The following is a 17,351-nucleotide window of genomic DNA, read 5'->3' as shown; positions in this document are numbered from 1 at the left end:
CCATTGATAAATCAGATGGCGGGGGGAAGAAGCTGTTCCTGAATCGCCGACTGTGTGCCTTCAGACTCCTGTACCTCCTTCCTGATGGTAGTAATGTGAAGAGGGCATGTACTAGGTGATGGGGATCCTTAATGAAAGATGCCCCTTTTCTGAGGCAATGCTCCTTGAAGTTGTCCTGGATTCTACAGAGGATAGTGCCCGTGATGGAGCTGACTGAGTTTACAAAACTCCACAGCTTATTTTGATCCTGTGCAGTAGCACCTCCACCCCATGCCAGGCAGTGATGCACCCAGCTAGAATATTCTCCACAGTATATCAGCAGAAATTTGCGAGAGTCTTTGGTAATACACCAAATCTCCTCAAACTCCTAATGAAATAAGCAGGATGCGACAATATTCTGAAAGGAACATTTAACTCTTAAGATACAGTATTATGAGGCAAGTTTGGGGAAAGACGATTAGGTGCGAAGAAGTGATCCAGAAGAAAATAGCTTAAAAATAAACAAAATTGTAAAGGCCAGGATGAAATAATCAAAAGCAGAGTATAAAAGTCTTAATAACAGGAAATGAATAGCCATTAACAATGAAATTAACAATCTGTACAGCAAAACATATGGTATCAATAATAATGGGAGTGAACTGGAGGCAAAAATAGATAGTGTGGAATCATTACTATTGAAACACGATGACAGAAACATCAGGACTATCAATAAAGTATTTCAGGATATTTAAAGAGCAAACACGAAGAAATCTGCAGATGCTGGAAATTCAAACAACAACACACACAAAATGCTGGTGGAACACAGCAGGCCAGGCAGCATTGATAGGGAGAAGCACTGTCGACGTTTCGGGCCAAGGCCCTTTGTCAGGACTAACTGAAAGGAAAGATACTAAGAGATTCAATTTCAGGATATATTATTCACTTAGATAATAGCAAGAGGGAGTGTGGTGGTGGAATAGCTAAATATATAAGAGATTAAGATGGGAATACAATAGTAAGAGAACCCACAGGGAAAGAGGTGGAAGATAATAATTCATTGGACATCCGTGTGCACACATTTGGTGCAGTGGAACACTGCTGTCTTTGCTTTGGAGCTTACATGCTTTCACATGGGAAATATCCTACACTATGTCTCTCCCAAAGGTACATTTGAAAGGACAGTCACAAGCCAGTCTGTGTGGCATGTGATAGTGGTGGGGTAAATGAGGGTACTTGAGACTACCTGATGGACATCAACCCGTACAGAATCCAGGTAGGAGGTCAACAGATCACCTGGGGTGACACAGCAAAGGGGGATTAGGTGTGGCCATCTGAACATTTGGGTGAAGGGAAAGGATGTTTTAAGCAATTTGACTTGGTTTCTATGTCTCCTTTAGGGGTTTGTCAAGATTGCTGTAGCCGGGAATGGTAATGGGGATAAGCTCCCACCATCCATTAAATGCTCCCAATGGAATGCATCTCAAATTGCTTGTGACAATCAAGTTCAGCTGCTGGTCTTCATGTGTGGCCTAGCTACTAAGCCCAGTGGAACAGTTTATACTGACAGGAGAAAGGACAAAGGCAGGTTACTGGTGCCTTAAACCCAGTTGCTTTGGGCAGATGGGGCTTATCAGCCTTGGATGACAGCTCATCTAGAAGGAAAACTCTGTTCTCAAACCTCCGCTGCCTTGTGGCTATACCCACGCAGGGGAAAAGCTTTGCAAGTAAACCCAGGGGGAAAAAGATCAGTGCTTGAGTCCCTAAGGCAGTCTTACCTTGAGTTCAACACTATCTGGTAACTCCTGTGTTGCTGCTAGTGCCAAAAGTTACTAGTCTTTGGATTCTTCAGCTACATGAAGAGGATGAGGCTGCTACATGGGCAACAGCTTGCTCCCCATTTTGTACTGCCCTGGCCTGCACATCACATAGAGAGCTGGAATGCAACATCCATGGACAACCCCAACTAATGGAGGGCCGCAACAGGTCTTTCAGGTTTGCCTTATACATTTAACTTGGTTTTCCAAGATGGACCAAAAAAATCCTATTCCTCCGTAATTCTCCAAAAAAAAAAGTGTTGCACAGTGAATGATGTTGTTGTAAAAAAAACTCCTGTTCTGGAAATTACATTCTGGTGTCACAGGGATGACTCAAAATAGGAAGAATCTGGTCAACTCTTCGCAGTCCAATGTAAGTTGAAAATTGGTGAGATTATGTTTCATTAAAAAAAATTGTAGTTTCCAACTGCAAAATCTCAAAAACAAACATCACATAATTAACTTCCAACGCATAAACATTCGGAGAACTCCACAGTCACTTTAATGTGCAGGGAAGGTGGAGAAAATGCAAAACTAAGGAAAACAAACAAAATCCCAGAATAATAAATCAACTGGAATTTCAAAAGCTCTGATATGAACTTGTCTCCAAAAGAAGTAGCAAAGGAGATACAAGAACAGCCATCCCATAATTCATTCCGGATTTCTTTCTATTTGAGTATATAGGAAGCCCAATAAGGAAGAACTATTGGATTGGAACTGAAGAATCAAACAGAAATAGGAAATATCTCAGCTATAATGTCTATTATATAAAACAATTTATAATGGGTCAAGTCATGGTACCTGCGGTGTTGTTAATTAGCTTTTTAAATTAAAAAAATAATTAACTGCCAATAGCAGCTTTTCATTGTGTTGGAATGACAAATTGTCAAGCTGAACAAAGGTTTTGACAGGAGTTTGTTCTCAGCCCCCAACTTTGCCTTCTATCAGGGTCTGTTAAGGATGATCCAGATGTGGGCCAACAGCATTACATATGGCCTATTTGCCATTCAGATTAGCCACATTTGGCCCAGAACTGCAGGGAGAAGTATATTATGATCCCCCTGTTTGAAGAATAAGCTGAGAAAAGAAATAAAATTTGGCCATAAATGCACCAAGAAAATTATCATCTCCAAGAAGTGAGAGTTTAACAACTTACCTTTGACATGCAATTGTAACATCTTGGGAATTAGCATTGGCTAGAAATTCAATTGACCAGCCATACAAATACCATTGCTATGACTGCAGGTCTAAAGCTAAGTGCCCTGCATTGATTTGCTCTTACACTCCAAATCATCTCCATCAAGTTACAGATCAGGAGTGTGACTGAACACACTACACTTGCCCACATGACAGCTGCTCAAACAATTCTCAAGAAGCTCTAACCATTAAGGACAAAGTTGCCTGCTTGATTGGCACTCATCCATCACCCTAAACATTCATTCCCTGTACCACTGATAGATGCTATAATGTGTACCATCTACAATATGCTGACAGTTGCTCAAATAGCCTACACTTTCCTAACCCCTGACTTCTATCACCAAGGGCAGCAGACTCACGTGAACACCACTAACTGCAAATTCCCTTCCAAGCCACAGACTAAGTGTATTTTCATCCCTTCATTGGCACTGGGTCTAGGTCCTGGTATTTCCTACCCAGTGTCACTCTAGAAGCACCATTACTAGAGGACTAGAGTTCGAGATGCTGGCTTACCATTATCTCCTCAGGATGATTGAGAAAAGGCAAGTAATACTTAGCTGTTGAGAATTGAATTTATATTTTAAAAGACAGGCAAAGGCATCGTAGGAGCCATTTATCTGTTCTGTATTTGCTTCGTATTCTGTCATGTGAGGTTTATCATGTTTATTCCAGTAACTAGTGAGGAAGTGGTAAAAATGAAGGGAATAAGTTACGTCTTCTTGCTTATTTTATGGCACTTTGTAGCTTAGGACCTGTGGAGGTCGTAAATTTTACTCACAGCTTAATATCACTGAAAATTGCTTAGCTTACACTTGGATATGCTTAAGTTCAACATACTTTAATGATTAGAATGAGGAAACATTTACTTTTGTGTATTGTAATTCGGGAACAGCTTCTTCCCCTCTGCCATCTGATTCCTAAATGGACTTTGAAGCTTTGGACACCATCTCACTTTTTTTAATATACAGTATTTCTGTTTTTGCACATTTTGAATAATCTATTCAATAGACATAAAATTGATGTACTTGTTTATTTATTATGTTTTATTTTATTTATTATGTTTTTCCCTCTCTGCTATATTATTTATTGCATTGAACTGCGGCTGCTGAGTTAACAAATTTCACCTGATTCTAATAGTACATTCGATAGAGCTGAATTTCTATTAGACAGTCTGCTGTAAAGTGAGGGCCATCTGTTTGAGTGATAATCAGAACTTTGCATGTATTATAATAAAGTGGCCAAACACCTTTGAATGATAACATGGAGAAGGGTTTGGCAATATCTTACAATGGATACAATGACTAAAGACCGGGCAGATCAGCTGCCTCAAAATAGCCACGCGGCTTGGGCGCAGACCAACAATACTCTGGTAACTTTTCCCACTAATAGTCAGGTAGTTTGTCACTGATGAACCATCGTTAGACAGGTTAAAATAGCTCTTCAATTTCCCAGACATCAACAATGACTAAGTGGATTATCTAGTTTTCAACAGTAAATAAAATAGATTGCCCAGTGGTCAGTAACAAGCAGCTATGATTTCTGGTATATGAAAAGGAACATTCAATGCGAAATAACCAACAGGCAAGGCACAAGAATAATGAGCGATTAGTGCCTGCTGTAGAGGACACAGCCTCAGAATACAGGACGTACAAACAAGCTGGATGAACTCAGCAGGTTGGGCAGCATCCGTTGAAATGAGCAGTCAACGTTTCGGGCCAAGACCTTTCGTCAGGACTGAAGAAGGATGGGGCAGGGGCCCTATAAAGAAGGTGGGGGGAGGGTGGAAGGTGCCAGATGAAAAACCAATCGGAGGAAAGATCAGGGGATTGGGGAGGGGAAGCAGGGAGCGGATAGGCCGGAGAGGTGAAGAAGGAATGTAAGGGGAAAGCACTATGAGTAGTAGAAGAAGGCAGAATCATGTGAGAGGTGATAGGCAGCTAGAAGAGGAGGTAGAGTGAAAGTGGGATGGTGGAAGGGAGAGGGAGGGAATTACCAGAAGTTGGAGAATTCAATGTTCATACCAAGGGGCTGGAGACTACCCAGACAGTATATGAGGTGTTACTCCTCCAACCTGAGTTTGGCCTCATCATGGCAATACAGGAGGCCATGTATGGACATATCTGAATGGGAATGTGAAGCAGAGTTGAAGTGGGTGGCAGCTGGGAGATCCTGTCTGTTGTGGCGAACGGAGCGGAGGTGATCGACGAAGCGGTCCCCCAATCTGTGTCGGGTCTCGCCGATGTAGAGGAGGCCACACTGGGAGCATTGGATGCAACAGATGACTCCAACAGACTCACAAGTGAAGTGTTGCCTCAACTGGAAGGACTGTTTGGGGGCCCTGAATGGTGGTAAAAGAGGAGGTGTAGGGACAGGAGTAGCACTTACGCTTGCAGGGATAAGGACCACGTGGGAGATCTGTGGGGAGGGATGTGTGAACCAGGCAGTCTGTCCGTCTTGGTTTAACCACAGCATCTGCAGGGTACTTTGTGCTCAGAATACAGGCACGTAGAATGGAGATGAGGAATTTCTGTAGCCAGAGGGTGGTGAATCTGTGGAATTCATTTCTGCAGGCGGCTGTGGAGGCCAAGTCATTGGGTATACTTAAGGCAGAGATTATCAGCCATGATGAAATGGTGGAGCAGACTCCAATGGGCCAAATGGCCTAATTCTGCTCCTAAACGTTTTGATTATAGTGGGCATAACACGGAAAACCATAGGAAAGTACAGCACAGAGACACACTCTTCTGCCCATGTAGTCCACGCCAAAACCTTTTAAGCTACATATTCGCATCAACCTGCACCAGGAACACCACCCTCCATACCCCTACCATCCACGTACCTATCTAAACCTTGCTTAAGTATTAAAATTGTGCTCGTTCCACACTCTCATGACCCTCTGAGTGAAGAAGTTTCCACTCATTCTCTCCTTAAAATTTTCACCTTTCACCCTTAACCTATGACCTCTGGTTGTAGTCCCACCCAACCTCTGTGGAAAATGCCTGCATTTACCCTATATAAAGTATATATAGCTTTATATACCTCCATCAAATCTCTTTTCAATCTTTTACCTTCTGAAGAATAAAGTCTTAACCCATTCATTCTTTCCTTTTAACTCAGGTCATCCAGACACAGCAACATCGTTGTAAATTTTTCCCTGTACTTTTTCAACCTTATTTATATCTTTCTTGTAGGTAGGTGACTAAAACTGCTCACAATAAAGATGATCAAACAATTCACAACATAAAGTAGCCATGCCATCTGCTTTACAATAAACCAGTGAAGCACTGTGATGATCATTATACATTGAACAACCTATCAGTAACAATAATTCAGTAGGTTAGCCCATGTTCAGTAACAGGTTTGCCTGAATCAAAATGGAGATTGATCTTTAGTAGAGCACACAGCAAATATTAATCAGAAAACTAGTGTACATTAATGAGCATCAGAGAACCCTGTGTTCAGTCAGAGCAATTATGTTTATTGACAAATAAGTGAAATATCAAATTGACTATAATGAGTGCATTGGCCAGAGTGCAGAGGGAGAGTTCCAAGTATAGGAACTGCTAATTAGAGTTCATAAAGTCCAATAATATCTGTAACACTTCCTGAGTGTATAGTGCAGTGTTTACGATGGGAAGGCAGAACAACTTGAGTTTGCAATGGGCAATCGAGTAGAAGAGCACTGTGTGTAAAATAATTGATCGTGGGTCGAGTGTATTCTCAATGGCAGCCAATTTATTACAGAGAGACTGTGATACAGGGCAGAAGAGGTTAGTTTACAATATTAAACAGACATAATAAGGGAAAGTGTATCATAATGTGAACAGCAAATAATCACGTTAATTGATGCGTGGACAGAACATCATTGATCATAATTGATCATATGCTCAATGTATTCGAACTGTACTGAGTAACACTGGATCACAGGAGACAGGGAGCATGGATCTACAATAATGGATGGGGAGAAGTTCAGCATCTAATAGTAGTGCACAATGTTTAATCACTTGTTGGCAAAGTTCTTTGAAGATAACAAAGAGAAAATGGATTTCACATATACTTAACACTGAAAGACAAAATGCATAATGATTTTTGAGGAAGTGCAATACACACAATGATGGTATTCAGAGTGATTTCTGCCAGTCGTGTGGAGCATAGAGCAATAACAAAATAGAGATGGAATCAGTAAGATGAAAAATGGCAAGATGCCCAAAATCTAATACTACACAGGCAGAGCCAGAGCCTGACTCCCTGATCACAACTCCACAGAAACTAATCACACACGCAGTGTTCAGGTGCTTGCCAGTGCATCAGGGTAAGCCTGCTTAGTACCTTGGAAATAAAAATCTCCACCCCGCCCCCATTCAATATCCTACTGTCCTCTCCTTTATTGCTTTTATAACAAACAAGTAAGTGTTCAGTGATACTGAAAGGACACAAAAATATCAGAACATGAGGTGAAAAGGGTTGGAATTAGCCATTTGTCTCTGATCCATTTCCAGCATTCATTGATCCTGCCTGACCTTCAACCTCAGTACCATTCTCCCCACATTATGCTAATAACCTTATGAATGAACTCAGTGGCTGAGTCTCCACAGCTCTCCACAGTCAGGCGCCATCGTGAGTGCAACACCATTGCAGTTGGAGGTGTCAGAGTTTGAAGTTCAGTCCCAGCACTGTATGGAAGGAATTTGGACATTCTCCCCGTGTCTGCGCGAGTTTCCACTGGCTGTTCCAGTTTCCTTGCACATTACAAAGACATACAGGTTAGTAGGTTAAGTGGTCGTTGTAAATTGTCCTGTGATTAGGATAAGATCAAGCTGGTGGGTTGCTGGGTGGTCTGCTTGTTGGGGTGGAAGAGCCTATTCTTGCTGCATCTCTAAATAAATAAAATAAAATTCCAAAGGTTCACCATCCTCTAGAAACCATTTCTCATTTCTATTCTGAATGGCCCACCTTTATTCTGAGATTATAACCCCTGATTCAAGAGGAAACATCCTACACACATCTAACCTGTTAAGTCCTATCAGAAATTTTTTCAAGTTTCAATAAGATCTCCTTTCATTTTCCAAACTCTAGAAAGTATCAGTCTAATTGCATTGCAAACCCTCAATACCTGGGATGTTTGCTTTATATCCTTGTGGTGAACTACATATACCTGTCTGGACACGCCCCCCCCTCCCCCCCCACTGACTGCTCCTGTGGCTCCTCCCACAGACCCCTGTATAAAGGCGATTGGAGCCACAGACCCTTCCTCAGTCTCCAGGATGTCGTGTGATGGTCACTTGCTGCTTGTGCTTTCTTCCAGCCAATAAAAGCCTACCTTAACCCACGTCTCAGAGTTACTGATGGTGCATCAATCCTGTTTGCAAGTACATCATTATTTTTAGGTAAGGAGACCAAAACTGCAGACAGTATTCCAGGTGCAGTCTCACCAAAGCCCTTTATAATTGCAGATTAAAAACAACTGCAAATGCTGAAAATCTGAAATTAAGAAAAACTCAAAAATCTTGGAAACACTCAGCAAGTTACACAGCTGCTGTGGAGAAATAGTCAACATTTCAGATCTTCAACCTTTCCTCATAGCTAATTTGTATTTCTCTCTTTCGCAGTTCCCTCGAAGCATCACAGCACAGAAATGTTAACTGCTTCCACAGACGCTGTTTGTCCTGTTGGGTAATTCCAGTAATTCTGTCTGTATGGTTGCGGAAAGGCAGTGTGTCCATACCATGCTTGAGATTATCATATTGATGGTGACAGTCAAATAAGGAATGAAAAATTTTAAACCTTTATGTTTGGATAAACACAAGCTGATGAATACAGCGAATACCTGGGGTCAGGTACTGCATTTCAGAGATAGGTAGATACTTCATTGATCCAAAGGAAATTACAAATTACAGTAGAATTATGAGTGCACAGGTATACAAATATTAGAAGAGAAGAAAGAATAAAATTATTTAAATAGTCTAACAGGAGGGGGTCATCTCTTCCCTGGCTATAGGTTGACTCATTGTACAGCCCAATCGCCAAGGGTAAGAATGACCTCATATAATGCTCCTCTGTTCAGCCAAGGTGACATGCAGAGAGTGAGAAACATTGTCCAGAATTGCCAGGGTTTCCCACAGGGTCCTTTGTCCTACCACAGCCTTCAGTGTTTCTGTTTGACTCCTATAACCGAGCCATCTTTTCTAAGAGCAAACGCGAGGAAATCTGCAGATGCTGGAAATTCAAACAACAACACACACAAAATGCTGGTGGAACAGAGCAGGCCAGGCAGCATCTATAAGGAGAAGCGCTGTCGATGTTCCAGGCCGAGACCCTTCGTCAGGACTAACCAAAAGGAGAGATAGTAAGAGATTTGAAAGTAGTGGGGGGAGAGGGAAATGCGAAATGATAGAAGACCGGAGGGGGTGGGATGAAGCTCAGAGCTGGAAAGGTGATTGGTGAAAGTGATACAGAGCTGGCGAAGGGAAAGGATCATGGAACAGGAGGCCTCAGGAGAAAGAAAGGGGGTGGGGGAAGCACCAGAGGGAGATGGAGAACAGGCAAACAACTAAATATGTCAGGGATGGGGTAAGAAGGGGAGGAGGGGCATTAACGGAGGTTAGAGAAGTCAATGTTCATGCTATCAGGTTGGAGGCTACCCAGCCGGTATATAAGGTGTTGTTACTCCAACCTGAGTGTGGCTTCATCTTGACAGTAGAGGAGGCCATGGATAGACATATCAGAATGGGAATGGGACGTGGAATTAAAATGTGTGGCCACTGCGAGATCCTGCTTTTTCTGGCAGACCGAGCATAGGTGTTCAGCGAAACGGTCTCCCAGTCTGCGTCGGGTCTCACCAATATATAAAAGGCCACACCGGGAGCACCGGACGCAGTATACCACACCAGCTGACTCACAGGTGAAGTGTCGCCTCACCTGGAAGGACTGTCTGGGGTCCTGAATGGTGGTGAGGGGGGAAGTGTAAGGGCAGGTGCAGCACTTGTTCCGTTTACAAGGATAGGTGCCAGGAGGGAGATCAGTGGGAAGGGATGGGGGGGGACGAGTGGACAAGGGAGTCATGTAGGGAGCAATCCCTGCAAAAAGCAGAAAGGGGAGGGGGGAGGGAAAAATGTGTTTGGTAGTGGGATCCCGTTGGAGGTGGCGGAAGTTACAGAGAATTATACATTGGACTTGGAGGCTGGTGTGGTGGTAGGCAAGGACAAGGGGAACCCTATTCCGAGTGGGGTGGCGGGTTGATGGGGTGAGGGCAGATGTGCAGGAAATGGGAGAGATGTGTTTGAGAGCAGAGTTGATGGTGGATGAAGAGAAGCCCGTTTGTTTAAAAAAAGGAAGACATCTCCTTCGTCCTGGAATGAAAAGCCTCATCCTGAGAGCAGATGCGGCGGAGATGGAGGAATTGTGAGAAGGGGATAGCCTTTTTGCAAGAGACAGGGTGGGAAGAGGAATAGTCCAGGTAGCTGTGAGAGTCTGTAGGCTTATAGTAGATAGGCTATCTCCAGAGATGGAGACAGGAAGATCGGGAAAGGGGAGGGAGGTGTCGGAAATGGACCAGGTAAATTTGAGGGCAGGGTGAAAGTTGGAGGCAAAGTTAATGAAGTCAGTCATGTTGAGAAAGTGGTTTGGAGGAAGTGGGAGGAGCCAAAGGAGAAATGATTGAGAGTAAGAACTAATTCCGCTAGATGGAGGAGAGTGGTGGTAGAGGGGAATTGGTTAGGTCTGGAATCCAAAAAAAAAGCGAAGAGCTTCGAGACCATCTCGGAGGGGAATGGAGGTATATAGGGACTGGATGTCCATAGTGAAAATATGACGGTGGGGGCCAGGGAACTTAAAATCATTGAAAAAATTCAAAGCTTGAGAAGTGCCACAAACATAGGTGGGAAGAGATTGAACAAGGGGGGGTAAGACAGTGTCAAGGTATGCAGAAATTAGTTCGGTGGGGCAGGAGCAAGTTGAGACAATGGGTCTACCTGGACAGGCAGGTTTATGGATTATGGGTAGGAGGTAGAAACAGGAAGTGCAGGATGTGGGAACTATGAGGTTGGTGGCAGTGGATGGGAGGTCCCCAGAGATGATAAGGTTGGTGATGGTATAGGAGACAGTGGCCTGGTGCTCCTTAGTGGGGTCATGATCAAGGGATAAATAAGAGGAAGTATCAGAGAGTTGTCGCTGTGCCTCGGCCAGGTAGAGGTCAGTATGTCAGACAACAACAGCTCCCCCCTTATCAGCAGGTTTTATAGTGAGGTTGGGGATGCCATTGTCCCAGCACACCATTGCAAAGAAGAATGTAGTGGTAACAACAAATTGATAGAACGTGTGAAGATGAGGCCTGCATACTTCAAAGGCTTTCAGTCTCCTCAAAAAGTAGAGGCTCCACTCAAATCTGTCATGCAGGTACATGTAGGTCCTTACCACATCCATGTCCTCACCATCAATAGCATCAGGAAGCAGTACAGACATAGACTTCCTAAAGTCCACCACCATCTTTTGTCCTTCAGCTGTTGAGCTGCAAATGATTCAGCTTGCACTATTTGAAAAAGTCCTTCACCAGAGGCCTGTATTCATCCTCCCGTCCTCCCTTTAGATAAATGACCCAACTATTGCTGAGTCATCAGAGAATTTCTGCAGATGACATGACTCAGTGTTGTATCTAAAGTCAGAGGAATATGGGGTAAACAGGAAGGGAGCCAGTTCACTCCACTGTGGAGCTCCAGTGCTGCTTATAGCCATGTCTGAAAGACAGCTGTGAAGCTGCACATACTGTGGTCTGCCAACCAGATAGTCCATTATCCTGGATACAATGGAAGTGCCAGCCTGCGGTGAATGGAGCATTTTTCCCACCAGTGAGGGCTGTATGGTATTAAAGGCACTTGAGAAATAAAAAAAAAAATCCTCACAGAGGTGCCCTGCTTATCCAAATGGGAGTGAGCTCTGTCCAGCAGGTAGCTGACAGCATCGTTGACTCCAATGTGCTTCTGGTAGACAAACTGCAGGGGGTCGAGGGCTGATCTGACCAGGGGTCAGAGGTGGGCAAGGACCAGCCTCCCTAGGGTCTTCATGATGTGTGAGATCAGGGTCACTGGACAGTAGTCAGTCAAGTCTTTCAGTTGGCCCTTCTTGGGTACTGGGACCACACATGATGTTTTCCACACAGTCAGGACCATTTCTAGGCTGAGACTCAGATTGAAAATGTGCTGGTGGATTCCACACAGCTGCTCAGCACACTCCTTCAGGACCTCAGAGTCCACATCATCCAGTCCCGATGCTTTGCCGTGTCTGAGTTTCCCCAGAGTCCTTCTCACCCGCTCAGTAGCGAATGCGAGTCCATGATGACTGGGGACATGGCAGAAGGTGGGGGCTGGGGGAGGTGAAGACTGGAACAATAGCAGTTGGTATGTGGAGGTGTGGATGGTGGATGCAGGGCAATGAGGGGATGTATACAGTGGTAACCTGTGTTGTTCATCCACATGTTGAACTAGAGGGGGGAAGAGAGGAGGAATTGGTGCTGAAGGAGGATTAGGTGCCTTGGCACCTGGACTAGGGTGCTGGGAGGGGGAGTGGGTGTGAACAGGGGAATACATAGTACAGTTCCATTATATAACACTGGGTGGTGAAAAATGCAAATTATGTCAGCATATGCCACCTTGAGATTCATTTTCTCACAGGCATTTACAGAAAAATAAAGGAATACAGAAACATTTTGACAGGCTTCAATCATCACGAACACTCACTTGTTTAGCTGAGGTGGCACGAGGTTTAACAGGAGCTTAAGGCTTTTCAGGAATTCCTGACAATCTGTTAGGCACTTGGCAACAGTGAATAAAAGAAGTGAAGTGTAAGTGGAGCAGACATTGTGAGAGGCAATTGTTGGAGTGGACAGTGTTAGAGTGGTCAGGCTTTGGATCAAGAGGCCTACGAGAAAAGGGGCAAAGCTCAAGTTAAGTTTCTGGTCAGCTTTTATCTTTCTTTGCTGGTTCATAGTGCAGTGAGAATGCATCCATGGTTAGTGGCTTGTTCTTTGTGTGAAATGTGGGAAGACTGGGAGACCTCCAGTCCCCTTGATAGCTACATCTGTGTGAGGTGCATGGAGCTGCATACTCCTTTAGAGACTATGTTAAGGAACTGCAGCTGCAGCTCAATGAGCTTTGGCTCATACAGAAGAATGAAGAGATGATAAATAGGAGTTACAGGGAGGTAGTGCTATGTAATTAATATTTCAATAATATTGTAAATGTATTGTTTGATAAGGCATTCTTTGTTCTTTAAATAATTCATTATGGGTTATATGTAAAAGCACATGAATGGTTTGCATCATTATGCCACCACGTCAGCATGAATCAGAATCAGGTTTATTATCACTGGCCTGTGTCGTAAAATTTGTTAACTTAGCGGCAGCAGTTCAATGCGATACACAATATAAAAGAGAGGAAATAAATAAAAAAATAAGTAAGCAAATCAAGTTCTTAACATCTGGGGTGCCTCGAGCAGACTCATGTGGCAGCAGAACCCTCAATGGATATGATTACATATTCTTGTTTCAGCCTGATACAGCTAAAAAGCACAACTGCTTCCAAGGTAAGAATGAGTGAGCCTCACTTAAAGTAAAAATGAAACTCACCTCAATGCATTTCTGGCTCCTTGTTTTCCTTTCAATTAGTTTTATGTTTTGTGGTTACAGAACATAAAAGTTGTGACAAGGAAGTTCTAAACAAACATGAGACAACTACCAAGCTGATGAAGTGCAGCGAGACGTTTGAGTTAAAATAAAAAGTGCAGTGAAGCAGTCAGGTGAGAAAACCAGCATAGCACATTATTCTTCAGGAAGATAGAGATGGCTGAGTCAAAGAAAAAGGCAGAAAATGGACAAATTCACAGGTTCATAAGCAATGAGTACCAGATGATAAGAATCTTGAACTAAAAAAAAAGCAGAATTGGCTGGCTACATCAGAAAGACAGTCACATTCAATTGCACAAGAGATAACTGGATATTACATATGATCAATTGAACAATATTTTTAAGCAAATGAAATAGCCAATAAAAAGCGAGTGCCCGTTTTGCTGTGTGCACTGGGTTTAAAGGAGTACAATTTGCTTCATGGTTCAACTGCTCCAACCAAATCAGCCAAAATGGACTTTGCTGATTTATAAAAGTAATGCAGGAATATCTGGAACCAAAATCACTGTTGATTTCAGAATGCTTTCGGTTTCATAAACAGAATTAAATGAAGGGGAGTCCATTTTGGCATATGTGGCTGAATTGAAGAGATTATCCAAGCATTGTCAGTTTGGTAAAGGGCTTAATGATGCCCTGAGAAATCATATCGTTTGTGGAATCTTAAAGCATTCCAAAACGGCTCCTAACTGAAACACAACTTAAATTTAGAAGAGCAGTTGAAATAGCTGTATCAATGGAGACAGCAAACAGAAATGCACTTGAACTGCAGTCAGGAATAAAAGTGAGTATGAACAAAATTGCGCTTCTAAATAAAAACCAGCCTGGCTGAATAAATTGTGTTACTGTTGCAGCAAGAGCTCACATATCAATGCAGATTTAAATGCGGAACTTCCAGAAAATGTAAGACATAAAGTGTATGTCAGGCAGACAAAAATAAATGGACTGCAAAGAGAAGAGGAAAAAATTCAAATTGCAATTTCAAAAACAGCACAATGTGCATGCTGTTGATGAATAATCTGATAATGATGAAAAAGTGACACAGGACTGAGTAGCCTTAAGATTTACATGTGAAAACTAACCATCGACAAGCAATGTGGCTTACACCTGAAGAGAAAAGCAAATTATTTGAAATGGAATTGGACACTGGCTTCGCTGTTTCAGTCATTCAACAAAATGAGTTTGAATGGCACCTCAATGATACTGAATTGAACCCTGCAGATATTCAACTAAGAACTTATACTGGGGTAAAGATAACTTCTGTGAAAATGACATTTGTAACAGTGAAATACAGCAACATTGGGCTTGTAACAGGAGGGGTAGCGTTGCGGGGACATGATTGGCTGAGAAAACTACAAGTTGATTGGAGATCCATCCACTATTTGCAGACCAAATCCTCTGCAACAGAGTCAACTGAAAGCAAATTAAGAACGATACTGGATGATGCCACAGCAGTGTTCAGGGATGGCATTGGAAAACTCCAACATATCAAAGGTAATATAGTCTTAAATGAAAATGCCACACCCAAGTTTTACAAAGCCTGTCAAGTTCCTTATACCATCCATGATAAAGTAGCCCATGAGTTCGATTGCATGGAGGCTGAAGGAATTCTTCACAAGTTTAGGCGGAGCCCATGAACAATACCAGTGGTCCCAGTAGGCAAGAAGAATGGGTCTGTCAGGATTGTGGTGATTTGAAGGTCACCATCAATATAGTACTGAAAGTAGATAAATGCCCTCTGCCCAGGTTAGCAGATACCTTTGCAAACCTTTCTGAAGGAAAACACTTCAGCAAAGTGGACTAAGAAGAGGCCTACCTAGAAATGGAGATGGAAGAAGAGTGCAAAGCATTTCTCACCATAAACCTTCAAAGGCCGTTATTGCTATTTTTTGTAGTACCTTCTGCACCTGCACTCTGGCAGAAAACTATGGACCAGGTGCTGCAAGGCTGCCCAGGCACTCAGTGTTACCTGGATGACATCATTATTACTGTGAGGATAACAAGAAGCATTTACAAAATCTCAAGACAGTGTTAAAATGTGTAGAAGATTATGGGCTCCAAGCATGGTGCAACAGATGTAAATTCTTTAAAGCAAGCATCACTTACTGTGGTCACACCATTGATGTACAAGATTTACTCAAGTGTGTTGAGAAAATTCAAGCACTGATGGATACCCCAAGGCCAAAGGATGAGTCACATTTGAGTTCCTTTTCAGGATTTGTTCATTATGATTACAGGTTCCTATCAAGTGTGGCCACTGCACACCCCTTGAACTCATTGACACAGATCAGGAAGAAATGGCAATGGACAAAGCAATGTCCAATGGATAAAGCTTTCAAAAAGATGAAGGAAATGATAATATGAGACACTGTACTCACACATTATGATCCACATCATCCAGTGAAGCTTGCCAGTGATACCTTGTCATATGACATAGTTATGTCACATGTTATGAGTGATGGAAATGAATGCCCCCCCAGACTTTGCATCATGTTCCCTTACCACTGTAAAGAAAAATTACGCACAGATTGACAGAGAGATCTTGAGTCTGGTTTGGGATGTAAAATGTTTCAATCTGTACTTTTATGAGAGAGTTTACTCTCATTACCGATCATGAACCATGGTGTCCATTTTCAATCCACAGAAGTGTGTTCCACCAACAGCAGCAGCACAAATGCAGAGATGGGCTCTGTTTCCTGACAGACACAATTACAAAATTGTATTCACAAGGACAGCTAATCATGGAAATGCTGATGGATTGTCCTGTTTACCCTTGGAAAAAGAAATACCTGAAAATTTACAGGAGGACGCTCCTAGGGATGGATTCTCCCAAACACAAATCAAAAGTCTCCATTTTACAGTAGAGATGATCCAAAGGGAAACCAGAAAATACCCCACACTGTCTCAGTTCTACATGGCAGCCCATAATGGCTGAAATATGCAGCAGAAATTCTAGAGCCCCCATTTTTACCAGCACTGGATGAACTTTACCTTGTTGAGGGTGCCCTATGTTGAGATTGAGAGTTGTTGTAGCATCCAAGCTGAGAACCGAAGGAGCTACATGCCAGTCACCTCGGTAAGGTCAAAATGAAAATATTGGCTCAAAGCTTTATCTGATGGGCAGGGGCTGATCAGCAGATCGAGCAGCTTGCCACGCACTGTTTAGGATGTAAACACGTGTAGAACAAAGGTGTCCAGGGCTATCAGAACCACTTCCTGCAGCTCCAGAGACAGCTCCTGCAACTACCATGGAAGTGGCCCCAGAAAATAAGTTTGTTTCTCTATCACAAGTCTCATCTGTAAAGCAGAGTGACCCTTCCCACACCTTTTCAGGCTAGATATTATCCCTCAAGAATAAAAAATCTTACTCAGTTATAAATATATACAGATGTCTACACAGCAATACATCACATAGCTGAGTTGAAATTCATTCTATATTGAGTTGGAGTTAATCGCTAAGCACAGAGGAGTGTTGTATATTTAATACTTTAGTAATATGTATATATATTGTTTAAGTATTCTTTGTTTACATAATTCACAATGGGTTATATGTAAAAGTACATGAATGGCATATGTTAGTGTGCCACATCAGACTGCACACCCCTCACTTACAGTAAAAATGAAACTAATGTTCACACTTTCCCAGTTCCATGTTTTCCTTTCAATTAGTTTCATGTTTTAGAGTTACA

The 17,351-nt window shown here is 42.6% G+C and overlaps 2 protein-coding genes across 2 annotated transcripts in view; one reads left to right on the top strand and one right to left on the bottom strand.

The window, feature by feature from the left end:
• LOC132381077 (uncharacterized) overlaps window positions 1-17,351 on the top strand; it is a 244,472-nt gene that overhangs the window by 77,052 nt on the left and 150,069 nt on the right. The window contains exons 3-4 of the mRNA XM_059950264.1: window positions 8,296-8,377; window positions 8,600-8,663. The gene's annotated coding sequence lies outside the window, so the exon portion shown is untranslated. The remainder of the gene's footprint in view (window positions 1-8,295; window positions 8,378-8,599; window positions 8,664-17,351) is intronic.
• sned1 (sushi, nidogen and EGF-like domains 1) overlaps window positions 1-17,351 on the bottom strand; it is a 131,275-nt gene that overhangs the window by 107,439 nt on the left and 6,485 nt on the right. The gene's annotated exons all lie outside the window — the stretch shown is intronic.

Source organism: Hypanus sabinus, chromosome 2 (assembly GCF_030144855.1).
Source record: "Hypanus sabinus isolate sHypSab1 chromosome 2, sHypSab1.hap1, whole genome shotgun sequence".
Taxonomy (NCBI): domain Eukaryota; kingdom Metazoa; phylum Chordata; class Chondrichthyes; order Myliobatiformes; family Dasyatidae; genus Hypanus; species Hypanus sabinus.
This window is presented reverse-complemented; position numbering and strand designations above follow the sequence as displayed.